Below are 19319 nucleotides of genomic sequence, written 5' to 3'. Positions count from 1 at the left end.
AATGTCAGATTTTTTTAAATCCAATATAAAACCATTTCCTTTTAATTGATGTGGTTAGAATATTCATGACAGTCTACCTTCAAGTAATATTATTCTACTTCATATATGTTATAAGGTCTTTATCACAGGATTCTTCCACCTCCCCTTCTCCAGCCTTTGTTCCTTTCTTTTAATATATTTTACTTTTGTATATGTTATTAACTCTGTTTTGTGAGAAGACATCTCGGTTTAGCATTTTCTTTGTGAGAACATTTTTAAGTACAAATTCAATTATTACTATTAAGAAAATGAAAAGGCAAGCCACAGTCTGGGAGAAAATATTGGCAAAACATATACCCAGCAAATGACTTGTATCCAGAAGATGTGAAGAACTCTTATAACTCATTAGTGAGTAAACCAGGAGTCCATAAAAATGTGCACAATATTTGAACAAACACTTCAGCAAAGAAGATATCATGGATGACAAATAAGTACATGAAAAAATTCTCAATACCATTAGTCATTAGGGAAATGCAAATTAAAACTAAGATAAAAATATTATACATTTATTAGAATCATTAAAATTAAAAAGATTCACCATACCAAATATTAGATGCATAGGACATGAACGAACTTGAACATACGCTGCTGGTAGAAATGTAAAATGTTACAAGCACTTGGGAAAACGCTTGTTAGTTTAAGCATAAACTTACCATATAACTTAGCCATTTACCCATAATTATGCTCACCAAAAGAAGTGTATGATTTCACACTAAAAATTCTAGAAAATGTAAACTCATCTATAGGATAGAAATCAGTGGTTACCTGAGGATATGGTAGAGGAAAGGGAGGATGAATTACAAAGGGATATGAACAGAGTTCTATGTTTTTTACGCATTCATTTTCTTGATAGTGATGATAGCTTCATTTGCATATACATATGTAATGCCTCATCAAATTTCACACTTCATACATGTACAGTTTATTTTACATTAGTTGTATCTCAATAAAGCTGGACAAAGTATTTTACTTAAGTTTTTAAAAAAATATTGAATTTCAAATCCATTTGTATTGTGATATTACCATAAATTGAAATAATGGAAAGCTTGATATTTTTTAAATGTATTTCTAATTCTTTAATGCTTTTAATAAATAATTTTACATTTTGAATCACCTCCTGGGCTCAACAAATTGTCTCATCTGTCGGTGTTGCAATCCAACATACACATCAGGATAGATGTGGAGAGGGCTGATAGCCACTCTGAGTTTATTATAACCAGCGTTTCAATATATACATAGCTTACATCTGTTAAACATACACAGGTGTTCTGGATGAAGTAATTAGCGAATGCCAAGAATTCTTAGTGATTTCTCAAAGAGCCCTCCCTTGGCCTCTGTTTTGATATTATCATATTTTTGCTGTGCTCATATATTTTTATCTCAGAGCAGGCAAGGCCTCCTAGGTAACGGCTCCTCCTGCTCCCGATATCGATATCGTGTCTCCATCTGTGTCCCCGGGCAACCGATGCCTGGCTTAGGTTGCCTCCCCCTTGAGGTCTTACCCGTCATTGGCTAACCGGCCTTCTCATCTCCGGGTCACAGTTTGTTGGCAAGCCTTTTCCAGTGATTAACCCTTCCTGAGTCAGGGGCGGCTACATCATCAATGGTGGTCACTTAGAATTTTAAGAGATCATGATCAAAGGTCCTGATTAGAAATTGTATGTAGTCATTTCAAACATAATATCTTTTAGAAAAGGTTGTGATTTTGAATAAAAACTCATGGAAAATTTTTATTTGAAAGTCCTTCTGATTCTTTATATATTAATTTACTTATCAAAATTATTTAATGTAAAGAAATCATAATCTTTGTTCCCAAGCCCCAAATAAACGTCCCCAGATTACTCCAGGGTGCTGTACAAAAATTATCATATTTTATGTGTGCAATGAAACAACTGTTTTTGGAAATGCTACTCTTAATGAACCAACATAAAATAGGTTTGTAAATGCTAACTTTTAAAAAATAAATTACCGAAACTAGACATTTCTTGAGTGGAATGTTTCTATTGCCATTATTAATTTAAAGTATCCTCAGAAAATGAAACCTAAAACTTAAACTCTATTTCATTGTTAAACTAATTATCGTGAGTCTAAATATTGAGACTAAATAAAATAAGGTGAAGGAAAGAAAGATGAACGAAGGAGAAGACAGGAATAGTCAAACAAGCAGCGCAAGTAGCCAAGGCTAGTTCGACTCCTTTAAATACTTGACTGAATGTTGAGTGCATGACTGTGCATTCCAGATTTTTTTTTTTGAGGAAGATTAGCCCAGAGCTAACTACTACCATTCCTCCTCTTTTTGCTGAGGAAGCCTGGCCCTGAGCTAACATCCGTGCCCATCTTCCTCTACTTTATACGTGGGATGCCTACCACAGCATGGCGTGCCAAGTGGTGCCATGTCTGCACCCAGGATGTGGGCCGGTGAACCCCGGGCCACCTAAGTGGAACATGTGAACTTAACCACTGTGCCACCAGGCCGGCCCCTACATTCCAGATTTTAAAAATGTGCCACTGATACTTATTCTTTGGCCCATTTTAAAAATTACAAGTAAAACAATAGATAGTTCCCTGCTTTTAACTCACGATTTTATTATCACACATACTTCAAATGGTATTTTGCATATAATTGCCATACAGTGCTCATATATTTTACTTTTGTCATTGAATTCTGGTTTACAAGACAGGAGGTGAAACAACTAAAACCTGTCTTATCTATGTTGCATTGATTGTATTGAACGTGGACACATACACACACATACTTATTTAAAGTCATAGACACAGGACTGCTTCCCCTTTACCATGGAATTTAAAAATACTTCAATAACTTACTACATTCCAAGCACTGAACTAGACATCAAGGAGGTAAATATGGTATGGCATGATTGAACCATAGGCTATCACCAATGAACCAAAAGGTGAGATATGTAGGACCTGAGCTAAGGCAGGGAGAGTGAGGGTAGAGAAGAGCAGACAGAGAGAAGCAAGGAATTAAGAACAGGACTATCAGGTCTTGAATTAAAAAGTTCGTGGGGAGACAACTAAAAAGATGTCCATGGGGGGTTGCGTGACTGTGGGAGAGCAAAAGAATATTCAGGGATAATTATTTGTGTCAATGAAAAAGAAATAATGCTTTTTTTATCCAACTAGAGATCGGGGAAAGGAATAGTTTTGTGCGGACGTATTTAGTTTTGTTGTGGACATGTCAAGTGTAAGCAGCAAATTTCTATCTGAATTTTACGAGAAGAGAAGCTGTCGTGATGAAGTAATCTATGATCCAATGTATATATTAAATTGCACGTTACTGTCACCCATTGTTAAGTTATTCATTCTCCCCTTCTTCATCTTAGCAAAAAATGGAGCATATAACCACAAGTGCATAGACTTGCTGCTAAATGAGACCATGCACAATAGGTATGACCCAGTTACGTGTGCAGTTTCCACTTCAAATCTTTTAAAATGAGGGTGCTTGACCGCCATGTTCCCAAGCCCCCTCCAAAGAACTGGTGAGATACCTTTAACCCTGTAAACAAAGTAAAATGGAATAACTGCCTTAGACCCACAAATGGAAGCCCATAACATTTGTACCAGACACAACACAAATGCATCTGAGTCCCTGGATGTCTTTGTGGAGAAAAGTCTGCCTACTTACGCTCGACTATTAGTTAAGAGAAAAAGAATTCTATTTTATTTATAGATTTTTTAGGTCTCTTTTGGAGAATAGCTTAGGAGATAAGTCTAATTAATACAGCCTAGAAAACAAATTTTCTCCCAAAACTAGTATATTTGTATAACCTCATGGAAAATATTACAGAGACGTTTTTCTCAAATATGTCTATTCTAGCTGAGAGATACGGGGTAGGCCCTACCATCAGATTGTAGTAAATACCACCTTTGCCACAGTAAGGGACCATACCCTTTTGTAGTCAAATTCTTGATTACTACAGTCCCACAGGAAACATCAAAAAGACATGTACAAGATAGGGAGGGGCTGGCCCATGGCATACCGCACAGCCCGGGTTCACAGGTTTGGTTCTCAGGTGCCAACTTATACCACTCATCAGCCAAGCTGTGAAGGCAACCCATGTATAAAGTGGAAGAAGATTGGCACAGATGTTAGCTCAGGGCTAATCTCCCTCAGCAAAAACAAAAACAAACAAAAACCCTAAAAAAAACGATATGGAGTGTCGTCATGGAGGAGACTCAGGAGCAGTTTATGAGGTAGGGAGGTAGGTGAACTCTGCAGCATTTGTCATCCAAGGCCACAAGACTGCCATTGACCTAACTGAGCAACTTGGGCAGTTGTTTCTTCATAGGAAATGTCGAGGGTATTTTCATGACCATCAAAGGGTATGTCAGAAGTGATAAGGTTAGACCAGATTGACTTTTGGTGCACCCATGGCGATGGATGAGTGTTCACAGGTCAGATGCATCTATTGTTTTCCTTGCTCCTAAACTCACCTACCCAATCTTAGTTCACAATCATCTCCTACTTTTAAATCTGACATGTGTTAATCTAATCAAACTCCCACACCTTTCTGTTCTTTCTTCATAGCACTGCCGATCATTAGGAATAATAAATAGAAAACCTGCTGGGAATGGATAGAATCACAGAAGACGTTGGAATCCATCACACTGTAGAGGCTGGGGCTGATCTGGAGGAACAACTGACGAGAACAAACGACACATCCATCCATGGAGCTGATGATCAGTCATGTCCACGAGCCAGGGAGCAAACAAATAGCTACAGATAGTTGAGATCCAAACGCTTGGAGAAGAGTCAAGAAGACCACAAAATCTGGGCTAAGGCCTAGCCAAACACAAGTAACAAAAGGTAACAATGTAATGTAATAAAAACAAGCAGCTATTGAAATTCAGAGTTGGAAGCAACCTTAGATATCCTTCAATTCATTGTTTTTCAGACATTCATTTAAATGTAGAAGAACTATTTCCTCAAATAAAACCCTACTAAGACTAGAACTGTAGCTCCCGAAGCTGTGTGAAAGCAGGCCAAAGATGTTAACAGTCTGTCCCCATGTATCCAGACCCCAGTCAAAGTCACACCCTGGCCTCTAGGCTCCCTCTTCCTCACAGGAACCCTGTTAGACAAATAAATAATAGTGGCGTAGCTCTAGTGGAACAATGAGTGGGGAGTCCAAAACTCCAACTATCTTGCCTCCCAGTCATCTTTGACCTTTGAGAGATTCCGCAGGGTCTCAGGAGTTTTCCTACTAAACTTTGAAATAACTGATCTTGTTAAACTTTCTTATTTTACAGATGAAGACATGGAGATTGAGAAAGGGTAAGCTTCTTGTTCAACATCAAGACCAGTGCTCCTCTCTCATGCTGCCAATACATTACTGTCTTTCTCGGGTGATTGGGAAAAACTGATGCAAACTTCAGGATACACCTGTTCTGTGACTACAAAATACTTAAATGGATCATTTTTTATCTTAAAAATAATAGAGGCATGGAGCAGTTAATTCATTCTTTGTAGCCTGACCTGTGAAAATCAATCTGGGCCCTTTGCATTTTTTTTTCCTCTTTTCTGGCTGGTGTGATGTTAAGCTCTGTCAGTAAAGGGTGATAGAGAGATGTTTCAGGGGGACAGGCTTCTCTTCTTGCTGGTGCACTTTTTTCCCACTGTCTGTCCCATGGAGTTTTTTCAAGGGTCAAGTGCTTACAGGGCACAGCGTCCACACTGTGTTTTCTATAGTTCAGGAAGCAGCAGAGTAGCTGGAAGCACCAGACAAATTTAGCCTGTGCCCAGTGCTGTTCAGGGCTGCCCACACCCTCATTGTAGTTCTGGATGGTGTGAATGAAGGGGGCCGTGTGGGTCTGGCCCACCAGCACGCTGTTTGCATGACCTTCATCCTATATAGCTACCCAGAGCCATACCAACCCAACCCCCGAACAGAAGAGTTCTGGATTCTGCCCTGACTCATTCTGTGCTTCCAGTTCTCAGCTTCAGATTACCTGTGCCCCACAGGTTGTACATCTTACCTGCTGACTATGGATCAGCTCTGCACAGACAACCCAGTGAACTTCTGCACCATCCAGTGGGCTGCAATTATATCTTTGCCATGTGATCTGAATCCATATTCCAGATTTGTCCTTCCTTGGCTACTCTCCCTCTTTCTATCTTTATAATTACTCCCTTGTTGTTGCTTAATAATTCTTTTTGTTAAATTTTCCCTGTTTAAATTACCACGTGGCTATGTCTCCTGATTGGACTCAGGTAGATACATGGTATAAATAGTGTTTTTCTATTTTAATATTCATTGTTTTTGGTGACTCCATATAGCTTATAGGTAAGATAATGCTTGAACAAAATCTAGTACTTTACAATAACCTAGATTACTACACATTTTTCTCCTAATATTCATTTTTATGTCTAATGAGATATGACATGAATATATTACAAAGCAAGAACAGTTACAAGGAATCAGAAAACAACAATATGGGATGTGGCAAAGTCTACAAAATATACAGACAGTAGCAGCCTTTAAAAGGGATTGGAACTTGCAACATCACATAGAAGAAATTTAAGAACAGAAATTGAGCAGTTATTCTTGTAATAGTCTATTAATCTTGCTTTCAGAATACTTTCATGCTATAATTGCATTATAAAAGAGATATTGATGAAGACATGCTTTCAGTTAAGGCATTCTAAATATGAACAAGAAAGTCTAGAACCTTTTGAATTATGAGCATAGTAAACCCAATTCAAGATACTTATCTAACATGGTTATATTATCTCTAGATAATCTGTGTTACTAGGCATTTTTCCAAAGAATACATAACTCAGTAAAAGTTTATTAAATTACATCAAAAAGGCTATTTTAAATTGGAAACCTGAAAAAAAGGAGATAGAAAATTTTGATAGAAATCCCCAGACCCACCCTCTATTTCCTAGAAATAGTTGCTATATTAAGATTTAAATAACTTTACATCAATTGATAAGCTTAATATTTTATGAGGAAAAGCCATAAATACTAGAGAAGTTTAAGAATATTTACAGGAGAGTTTGTTACGAATAATTTGGTGTTATCATGTTTTAAAAATTACTAACTTGGATTCTAACCCTCAACAGATACGATTTTCTGTTCCCTATCTCGGATTCCCTTACCTCGCGGCTTGTCATTTCATTTATTTATTTCGTTTTAATTTTGTGTGTTTGCTTGACTTAGGGCTGGGACCCAAAGACTTAGATGGTGTGGACAATAAGTGGCCACAGAAGCAGAGGTCAGCCTTCCCTGCTTCACTCTGCTTGGGTGCTGCTTCTGCATTCTCTGACCAACGGAGTCTCATCTCGGATAATCCATTCAGGTCTACTGAGTACAAAATCTGGTCTCACGCAATACCGAGAGGTGCATGTGCTAGAAATATTTCATTCTGAAGTATGATTATATTATATTTTTGAGCTATTATAATATGAAAAGCCCTTCAGGACCATGGGAAAAACAAGGCATCAGCCCTCATTTGTTTTCCCAGGGCCTTGCAATTGACTTGCAAAATATGAATTTGAAAATATTATGTTTCTTTCAAAATATGTCATAGCTCAGAACTTTCACTTTAAGTTTCTTTGCCAATGGTCTAAATTATGGAGCTTAATTTTACAGTTATCAGTAGAAGTGTCAACAATAAACTTCTGTCATGCTAATAGCTTTGCCTCATTCTCTAGTTTAACGTTACAACGATCCTCTCCTAAGGGCGTTATTCTATGCTCATTTTACACACAGTGAAATGCAGATTCTAAGATCTCAAGCATCTTAGGAGACATGAGGTAAGAAACAGAGCTTGGATTTTGAGTCACAGTCCTGTACATGAGCCTCATTTTCTAACCTGTGTGCGTTTTACAATTCACTTCTTTTTCTTTCTTCATCAGCAAAATGAGGTAATGATAATCTCTAACTTACTCAATTAGAGAGGGTATTAACTTACACAGTAAGAGAGGATTAAGTAAGTTAGTAATAGTCCTATCAAAGTGCCTATCACGTGATAGATGCCCAATAAACAGAATTTCCCATTACTTACCCAAGGTGGCACAAATAATGAATGCTAGAGCATGACTCAAACCCAGATTTCTTGACTCCAGGACCAAGTACTATGGGTGACCCATCCTCCATTCACATATTTAGCTAAATTGAAGTGTCTGCTCCATTTAATCAGAGGCTATCATGCCGAGTACAAGGTGGCAGTGCTGTGCCATATGTTTGCATGATTAGAATTCATCTGTGCAAATGTTGTCATGGCTTGACCTGGATCAGAGGAAGCTGGTTGCATTTTACGTATTTTCCCATTTGTGCTTCTTAGTGGTATACTGGCCTTTTTTGACACACATGATCTTGTAAGCACTGTGCATGCAGTAAGCACTCAGGGTGTTATATGTCTAGGCCTCGTTTATCTGCTCAACAAGGGGGAGATGCACAATTTTAACAAGGAAAGATGATGAGCTTCTGGTGGCCAGAAGTTATTTAACCTCTCTTGCCTCAGTCTCTTCATTTTATAATGGGAAAAATCATTTTACTTAACTCATGGGATTATTGAGATTACTAATGAAATAATATATGACATACACTTACAGCAGTATTTCACATATTATAAGTTATACCCAGTGTGTTAGGTATTATTATTATTAATTAGCTATACCGTTATCTTCCCTTACACGTTGCTGTTTACCAAGAAACTCAAGAAACTTCCCCTGATTCACTGAATACTTTGTCATCTGAACCATAGTCTCTCATCAGGCTAGTTGACTTCAGTACACAGATGACCAAGCACTCCAGAATCATGGCCTACCATGCTCTACCCCCATAGCCATCTCTTTGACCTTATAACTACCATAAAAATTCATTCTCCAAAAGCACTGACTCAAACATTCCATTCTTTGACTGAAGCTTCCATTCAACTCTTTGTTCAATTGTTCTTGCTCTGTTTTCTGACTATATGGGAAATCCCTATAAAGTGACTTCTAAAGTGTTTATCATACCAATAGTACTCTCCTCTCTTCCCTTCTCTATTATATCAGGCTTAGATTTCGGTGTCTGTTATTTCACAAACCCTCTTCCTTTTACCATCTTTCTTTTTGGCACATGGCTCTGAAAAAACACAGTCCTATATCAACCCAATAACCCTCATTGCTGTGCTGGGGAAAATCACCGGGGCCAGGAAAAATGATTCCATTAAAATTCATGAACACCAACATCAAGTGGATCCTCCACAATGCACTCGGCTTTCCACATGATTTCAAGCTTGTTCCATCTGATTCCTTCCATCCAGCCTTACTTTCAGTAATCTGTAGGTTGTTAGATTGTTGTATTAGAAAATGGAGTTTTTACCATCTGGCTTATATTCTCAGCCCTAAGTTTCATTGATTCCCTAATGATCAATGATCAAATGGACAGATATATCTGTAAAAGAGCTTATAAACTAAAAATCTCTCTACACATGTTAGTGATGACATAATTGTCATTGTTACGTTTGCTAGATTGCAGACTGAATGGATGATGGGGTCTTTTACTGAGAGAGAACACTGAATAAGACCGAGTTTGGGAGGGGAGGTAGGAAATCTTAAACCCTGAATAAATTCTGCACATATATTAAAGTTCTATTCCTAATATTTAGTGGTCTTTCATCTCTAAAATTCATTTAGCTAAATAGCAAAATATCAAAGACCATTTTGACAGAGCCATTGACAACAGTTGCAGCAGAATCCCTGATTCAATTTACCAAATGGTTTTATCACTCAAAGCAAAAGGATCTTTGACCACAACTTAGATTGGAAAAGAACATATTTCATTTTCAGTAAATATCATTGTGATGATTGGTCAATGTTCTAATCTGTTTTGACAGTAACCAGGCAGAGTGTCATCTTTTCCTAAATTATATGGAAGCATAATGCTAATGATCATACATTCCTGACACTTGACAAGTATCCCCTTTGAAGATACTCAAAGTGCTTAACATACATTTATTGTCTTAAAAGCAAGAGTTGAGAGATAGCAAGTGCTATGGATAACATTCAAAACATAAGGAAATTTACGCACAAAGAACCTACTTGATTAATGCAAAGATGTGTGAAAAGCAATTGGTGAACTCAAAAGAGAGCCCAGTTTCCCAGGTTCCTAGCCACTTCTAACAAGTATTTTCCCCAAAAATCTCACTTCCTTTTGCTGGAACTGCCATTTAAGACAATGACATTTGGCTTCACATATCATTTTTCTTTTTTTAATTTGTCTCGCATTAAATGCCACTGAAGGAGATATCCTCTTCTTGACTAAGAAGTAAGTAACACTTTGCTCTTGACCTTGATCACTCCACTCCAGAAGAGGAGAAATTTTCATTTTCAGGCAGTAAAAAAATAATTACTTATTGAGTCCATGTTTTGAAAGTTCAGTCTTCTTTTCATGTTTCCAATACATTGTTTTAAAGTACTTAACAAAAATACGCATCAGTTGCTTCTCCCACAAACACAAATATAAAACATGGAATCTGTTGATGAGAATTTTGAGAGGCTGGCAGTATTTTATCCAACTATTCCAGGGACCTGAAAATAACAGAATGCTGCTTATCAGCAACTCCAACACTTTACAGTACATTGATTTCATACAAGAGGTCGAGGGATAGACACTGCTGCTTCTTATTTTCCTGCTGTACCATTTTTGCAACGGCTGCTTCCAGACATTATCTGTTCACTCTACGTAGAAAGAAAAGAGCAGGGAAAGAAGTCACTGGCAGATGGTGGGTAGAACCTGGCTACTCGTAGCTGCAAGGGACACTGGGAATTTGATGCTGTGCTATTATTTTAGAGGAAGGCAAAGGAGAAGAGGAGTGGGAAAGGCATTAAAGGAGCAAACCCACAGTTTCTGCTCCACAAGGTCTCTTCCATTTCTGCCCAACCACCTTGACTGGTCAAATTGAACAGACAAGCACTGATTCAAAGAGGAAATCAGGGAGATGCTTGGAGGAGTATAAGCTAGAAAGCTTTCCAAAATTAGTCCTTCTTCTTAAGTAAGGCCTGTATAAACTCCCTGGTTCCCAGAGTCGTATATTGAATTTTTTCACAAAATAGGCCTCCACAGATGTTAAAAGAATTAATAAAAGAGCTATGCAAATTATATTAAACAGCAAAGAAAAGTTTTTATAGTAAAATATCCAAGATATCGTTGAAATGGGGTATATTAAGTTGCTACTTCTGCTGCATTTGCCACACTCTCAGCTTGCCTGTTGTGTGTGTATTTAACATGGAGACCTGTAAGTAACAAGGCCCTCGAGCCATCCTCATGAGGATATTTGTATTCACATTTTTAAAAAATTGACTTACTCCTCCTTTCCACTCAGGGTTACCCTGCCTCTAGGAAAAAGACTGAGGTCAGAATCATCTAGCATGCTTGGAATAATACAGGACAAATTTCGTGGCACTTGTCATGTGACCTTGAGCCAGATAATAAATCTTTCTGCATTGTGCTTGTATCATCTATAAACAAGGTTTTTGTAAATATGCCAGAAGGACGCTTTGAATGTCAAACGGAAACAACATTTCTCATGTCCACGTAAGGAATTATTAGCAATGCTTTATTTCATTCCCAGAGAACACTTCTGGAAACTTAGGTAAAAATTCCAGATCTGTGAGAATGAAAAGCCACTCACCAACGAGACTGCTCACCCTCCTGGAGCCAGCATCGGTCAAAGATGATAATAACAACAACAGCAAATATTATTATTCGTATAGTTAATAGAATTTCTGTGGTTTCCTGTGTATCAGGTAATTTGCTAAGAATATTAGATTCTTTTTCCTCCTAAGAAACCCACTTTATGGGGAAACTGAGATTTGTGGGATCAAGTGATGAGCCCAAAATCACTCTACTAGGAAGTGGTGGCTCTGGTTTCACACTCACATTTTTTTGGATTGACTTCAAATTATTTTCTAGTATCCAGTATACTATGTACTCACTACAAGAATCTGAAATTATTCCATTCATTTTTTTGCGTCTGTGAATTGTGCATCTCCCTAACTGGAATATGAACTCTTTGGCAGCATACAAAATGTGAATCTGGTTCACAGCTCTCTCTCTATAGCCTAGGACGGTGTTCTCAGTGACGAATGAATGAATGAGTGTAGGAATGAATGAGCAAATGAATGAATGGTTGAATGAATGTCTTATTATTAGAATCAGCACACTTAGTTCTAGGAGGGCTTTCTTCTGGTATTCTGGCAAATCTTAGTACAATTATTTCTAATCTCTTCAATTGGTAGTAAAGATTATTCACATACCGAATCTCCACGAGTAGAAACCTTCATAGAATATTTCCCATCTTTGGAAATAGTTATTTGTATAATCTCTAAGACATTCCTTATAGAATGAGTGTTTATAACCAATATGATGCTATATTAGCTGCTCTGTAAATTAACAAAATATTTAGACTACAATAAAAAATTAAATGTAATATAAAAACATTTGTATAGAAAAACTCAAATATGTAAAACATTTAAATATGTACACAGGAAAAAGAGAGTTCGAAGGGACTTTTCTAAGGCCAAGAAAGGCAACAAATACATGGAAGAAAGACATCTCAGATAATGATTCTCAATGAGGGTGAAGGATGGGCAGCCACTGAGTGAATTGGAGGAAAGAAGAGAACTCAATTTTGTGTGTCCAGGGCCTAGCTGCAAGCTTGTAATGAAAGGCAACATTTGAAATGCTGCTTACAGTCAGATAATGGATTTATGTGAATATCAGGCCAAAAAGACTGAACTTTCCTTTGAGAAATTTTGGAGGAAGTTGGGGAGAAGATGGTGACAGCACTTTTCTTAGATTGAAGTTTAAGATGTTCAAGAGGAAATAGCAAATGGCAATTGTAAAGATGGATTTGAAACTCAATGAAGAGATTTTGACTGAAGAGAGAAACATGTGTGTCATCTGTATATAAGTGCATATGATGCCAAAGGGAAGCAGTTTAGAGTAAGAAGAGTGGAAGCCTAGAAATGAGCCTTGCAAGGCCATGACAGCTAATGGCACAGTGGAATGAGAATCAAAGAAAACCAGTTAAAAGGTTGTTTAATAATCCGGCAAATGCCAGTGAAGACGTGATCTGGCATAATGACAGGAGAACTGGAAAGAAAGAGAAGAATAAACAGATACTTCTGTTATTATTTATTTTTTAAACACAAAGGAAAACTGGCTAGTATGTGAGTGACGAGTTTGTGTCCGTGCCAGCCATTCCCAAAGCTGGCTGCCCATCATCTTCACCTGCGCATGCTTTTAGTAATGCAAATTCCTATCATTAACTTTCCCCAATCTCGCCTCCTCAAATCTGATTCAATAGGTTTGTGATGGGATCAAGAAGGTGGTAGTTTTACAAAGCTCTACAGTTGATAACAAGAAGCATCAGATGTGAGAACTGCTTGTCTACATAACCCATTTCAACCTCATTCCAGCCCAATTCCGGCCCAGTGATGGAAGGGACATTAACTCAAGTTGATACTGCTATGGATGCTGAGGATGTTCCTCAGTGGCGTTAAGCACCATTGCGCATGGTGCCGGCTGGCTTGATAAAGCATCCTTTATTGGCTCTCTTCCTTTCCCAGTCTCATATTATCTTTTCTTTAGGGCACTTCCTTCACCTTTCAAATAAATGACTTTCACTCAAATCTTTGACTCAGAGCCCGCTTCTGGGACGCCCTTACTAAAACATCTGGTTTTGAAGTGTGGAAATAGTGTTTTGGGACTGGAGTGTGAAAAGAGCATAGGACATCATAGTCTAGAGGCTGGTGGCAGCAGATACAGTGATAGGGCAACAGAACTACTATGATCTATGGTGGGGAAACCCAGACACCAGACGACAGAGTGGGCAGAGCTTCAAGCAGATACTTTAAGTTTCTTTACTCAACTTTCTTTCTCAAAACTTTCTTTACTCAAAATTGACTATAAAATGACAATAATATCAGACCTAAAGATAACTATGTGCACATTTTTTTACATAGTAGAGGGAAATATAATGTCTGCTGTTTGTATTCGAGAAACGATAGAACTTCTCGAACTCTAAAAGGCAGCATGGATCTGGGTGAAGCGACATGGTGACTGCGGTTTGAGTGAATTCCTCCTTCCTTCCTTAGGCACATACACAATTCCCCCAGTATGAAATGAGCTCCATTAGTTATAGACCCGCAAGTCAGGGCTCTTGGACCTGAAGCAGGGCGGATTGCATTTCTTAAATAGTGACATTCCAAGGGCTGGCTTCATAGGCATACAATCTGGGACGAACAAATTATGGAGCTGGTCCTGAATTCTTGCATATGACTATGAATGATCCAGGTTATGGCTTATTGGCTGCTTCAAGAACATAGTTGTCTATTGGAGGGGAGACGCCCAAGAAAGAGGTCAGCTAAAGCTAGTAGGAATGGAGCTAGAGCAAAGCAAGAGGTGTAGCTTTAAAATGATATGTACACATTGATACTTTCCTTATAAAACCAGCCACATTTCTCTACTTCACAATGTGAAAGGCTCTGATCGGCTATCACCATGACTGCAGCATGATGAGTATCAACATTTGAGAAGTGAAACGGGTTATAGTAACAGAATCTGCAAGAGACCAAAGTGTCATGGTTGTGCTGTAGATTCCTAGCTGCTCTTGGATTGAGTAAAAGACAAATGAGCTTTTGTTATGCTTACCCATTTTTCAGGAACTGTGCTCCCTTCTAGTCTGACCTGCTCTTTCTGTTGAAAGCAAAGTGGTGTTGATTTCCTACCAAACACTTTATGCAACATATGTTTGTTTTGTCTCCCTATGCTGGACAGAATTGAAGCATCTTATGGGGATTGATTGTGGATTCATTCATTCATCCATCCGTCCACCCAACAAATCCTTGTTGAGTGCTCTACTAGGTTTTGAATCATTTTTCTTGAATGAAAATTTGACATTTTTTAGGATTTTAGGAAAGTGAATCAGAATATAATTGGGAACTGGATACAAGTTTAAAAAGCAATAATTGACATAGGATTTCAAAAACAATTGTATTATTTTACTAGTTCTTAGGCAAATAAACATTCCAAAGGCTCTCAACATTTACCATTGATTGACATGGTCTAACTAGAGATGGTCACTCGAGCCCTTGTGGCTTTGATTTCAATGGCTTTCTAATTCTTGCATAGTTAGTCAAAACTGATGATTTAGCTCATGAAGCAAAATTACCTAATTGCTTTTGTGGATCAGTCATTAAATCTGACTTTCTGTGTGGACATGATTTTTCCTTAGGTCGTTTGATTAAAAGCAGTAACTAAAAAGTAAAAGTGAAATTGACCCCTTTAATTGAAAATAAACTAGTTATTATTTCATTCAACTGTAGATTTACTGGTTAACTGCATAATAGAATATTTTGCTTTCCTTATATAGGCAATACAGGTCGGTCTTCATTGTTAGCAAATTAAGAGAAATTTATGCTAGTAGAATGCTTTTCTTCCATATATGTGTGTATATGTCTAACAATAAAAATAGATCTAACAGTCTAATGTTCACTTTTATACAAAATAAACATACAGTTTCAAATGTTTATTTTAATTTGTATTCCTATCCTAATTCCCCCAAACAAATTGTGTTTCCCTGAGAATGCTTTTTGAGATTGTTTTGTAGGAAGTGTTTAGGACTTAAGTACAAAAAAAATACGTGTAATCCATTGGCATCTGGGAGTCCCTGTAAACTACACCTTGGCTGGAGGCAAGAAAATGAGCCTTGACATAAGAAGGCCCAACCTAATGTCACTGCAGCTCTGGATACAAAAGTGGCCTTGGCAAGCTGCCTTGTGTTTATGGTCCCAGTTGCTTCACCCATGAATTAGGACTAATCCTATCTACTGTAAAGTTCCTGTTTTAGCATTCATAGATACTACTTAGGGAAATAATTTTATCAATAACCCCCGATATCAGTGATGGAAAATAAAGGAGGCATGAATTCGAATGGTAAGAATAAAACAAAATAGAGAGCAGAATAGTGGTTAGTAAACTACCGTGTATAGTGCATGTGCTGTTAATATTATTATATTCATGTACTTAGGTTTTATTACCTTTTAAAAAAGTAGAATCGTTTTCAGACTCCAGACTGATGAACATATGTGAGCATTCCATCATTATATCATTTCTGAGATATTTGTAGCCCAAGACACAGGAGTCCCTTTCTGGTACAGACGTGGCAACAACAGTGGGGCCTCTCTTACTCCATTTTCTGCTATAACTATTACACTTTTAAAAGGTGGAGTTTCTGTAGGAAATGAGATTCAATTTCATCAATCTGGGTCACAGTTTGAGGTATAGACAAAGTCTGAATTAATATTAAACTCGTTTGAATAGATTACCATTCATCCAAGAAATGTTTACTGAATTGTAGCTTGTCGTTTAATCCTCCCAGAACGTGAGATTCTCATGTAAAACATCTCTTCTCGGTGATTGTTTTTAAATAATCGTGGGTGGAAAAGAAGTTGAACAATTTCTTTGATCTCCCAACCCCCAGGAACGTTATTTGTCTCTATGCAGTCAAGATGATTAAATGGTCTGGATGCTCTGAGCAGATTAATTTTCATCTATATCCACCTCTACATATTTTGGAAAATAATCATATTCAAAGAGATTGAGTACCAAAGCAGTAATTCAATTCAGGCCTGCCTTAAGATCTATATAATAATAGGTTTTCTGCGTGTTTGATGGCATAATTTGGGGAGGATTTGATCAGACCTTCCAATCATTCTTTCTTTTTCATTACACTTTCCCTAGTACCATGAAAAGTGGATTACAGTAAAATAGATATCATCAGATAATACAGCTGCTTAAATATATGCCCTCCCCCCACACTTTTTTAATCACTGCAGTACCTTAAATAAATAAAGATTCATTATTTCCTCATCGTACGTTGCTCAAATCCAAATCAAATTTCAGGAAACCACCTATTACTGCCTTAAAATAAAGACTGCTCCATTTATATATTGTAGTTCGGTATTTCGTGCAACATTTTGTAAAGTTAAAAATTATAATACTTTGGTTATAGTGCTACGTGTAAAAAATGAGGGTAGGATATATCTCAGATGTCTAACTTGAAATAATATTCATACAACTTATCTTCTTACTCTTTCCATTAGTACCTCCTGATATTGATGGTGGGAAATAAAGCACACAGAATTTAGACTATGAAAGTGTCTCTGTAATAAATTATTGTGATGTCTCATTTTAAAACTAATTTACTATAGTTCTACAAAAAAAATACACTTAAAAAGGGCAATATAAACACTGTGCCAAGAGGTCAAAATGAAACATAGGTAAGTTTAGACCATGCGAGTGAAGCACGAGATAACTGGAAATACATAAAGCAAACATACAAAGCAAATATTTAGGTATCAAAAATGTCCACAGTTTAATCCATTCGTTTCAATACAAATATTTGGAATGATTTAGATTGACCATTCTAAGTTGAGTAGATTTTACAGTTTATATTTAGATATTTGGCTGGCATCACAATGTTAAAAACTTTGGGGGCAAAAATACTTTCTCAAGTTTAGAATCATACTAATTTTGAAACTGTAGAATTTGAAATGATAGTCCCTTTTGGAAGCAGAAAAAAGGAATACTACTGAATTTTGCTTTGGCATTAGAAAAAAGGATAGGAAACGTGAGAGAATATTGAAACAAGTCAAATTATCCTTATTTGTTCTGTTCAAATTTGATTTTTTAAAAGTTTTTATTTTCGCTTGGCTACTAGTATCATGTAGTCATAGCTTTGAGTTAGTACTGCCATAGGTAAATACCTCATACGCTTTTGTCAATCGTTCTCTTGTGGACGTGCATCAATCAATATCTCATCATCAAATGATAAGCTAATGAGTAAATGTAAGGTTACCACCAATTTTGTTATTGTCTTAAGTTTATTATTGTTCAAGAAACCTGAAAAATAAAATACAGATAGTAGAACAAAAAAGTGTCATCTTTCTGTAGTCTGTAATATTCAACATTTTATTATCAGGTTAATTCATATATACATATTAACCAATTGCAATTAGAAGCATAGTTTTGGTCTCATTTTTATTGCAAAATCAATATACATTTTCAAGGAATACCTCCCTAAATAATTACCTGCCAACAGGTCGTTACGGAGGACATGCTTACAAATACGTTAGTTGCTTTGATGTATTTTGTTTTCTTTTTTGGTCCTGATTTATCTTTCTGCTTTTTTTTTTTACTTTCTATACCATTTGAAAAAAAAAGGTTTGTCATAAATCAAGAAATTCTAGTAAAGTTCCGGAATCAAGTTTATAGTCTCTTATTCAGGACCAACAATAATGGAAGTGAGGAATGTTAGCATTCTAGATTCTTGACTTAGGAAATTCTCTCAGTTCCAGGCCTCCAATTTGGAACTGAGTCAGCTCATACTCCAGTCATGTGCAGACTTAGGTGTGCGGTAGAGGAGGTGAGAGAGGGGAGGCGTGAGGGGCAGGTATCCCACCAGGTGACTTCCTAGAGCCTCCTTTCCTTTCATTCCCCTTCACGGAGTGGGGTAGTACCCCTTCAACTTTCTTCCCCTGCTAGAAGTTTTTGAGCAGACATGTAAGGCTGAGAATGTGGCCACTCCTTCACCCCTGTATTCTTCCCTCTGTCCTTTGTTCTACCCCCACAACCACACTCCTCACCCCACCTCGCCCATCCCACGCCCCTGATTCCATATAAAAATTCTTCTGGACTTCCTTTGAAGGAGGGGGAGGGTTATTTATTAAGGTCCCGCAAAACTTAAAGCAGGTTACGCTGTGACAGAGTCTCAAGGTCCCACAATCTGGGTGGGAAAGATGCATTCCATGTCAACAAGTCTCCTATCTCTAGTGAGCAGTAACAGTCAGAAAAAGTATGGCAGCATTTAGTTCAAAGAGCTGCACATGTTTGAGTTGAAGAGTTAGTAGACCCATGCGTTTCACTGGGAAAGCTCCTCCTGCAGTGTGTCATGTTCGCTAATTTGGGTTTACATGCAGCATGACATAAGCAAATGTAAAATCCTAATACGATTTGATAACACTTTGAGTATTTGCCATCTAGTGGTGCAACCACAAAACCCGTACCTATTATTACTATTTTACAGCTATCCCCCAACTTACACATGCACACATGCCATCCTGACCTCTGATATGGCTTTCATGAAATAAAAGGAATATCAGAGAGTTGGCTAAATCTATTTCATCTGCTACTCACTAGTCAAATGAAGCAGGAGCATATTTGCTATTGAAAGAGTGGATTCAGAGATGTTGTGTGTGTCTG

This window comes from Equus caballus, chromosome 10, assembly GCF_041296265.1.
Source record: "Equus caballus isolate H_3958 breed thoroughbred chromosome 10, TB-T2T, whole genome shotgun sequence".
In the NCBI taxonomy this organism is placed as follows: domain Eukaryota; kingdom Metazoa; phylum Chordata; class Mammalia; order Perissodactyla; family Equidae; genus Equus; species Equus caballus.
The sequence above is the reverse complement of the archived record's forward strand: the minus strand, read 5'-3'. Positions refer to the sequence as shown.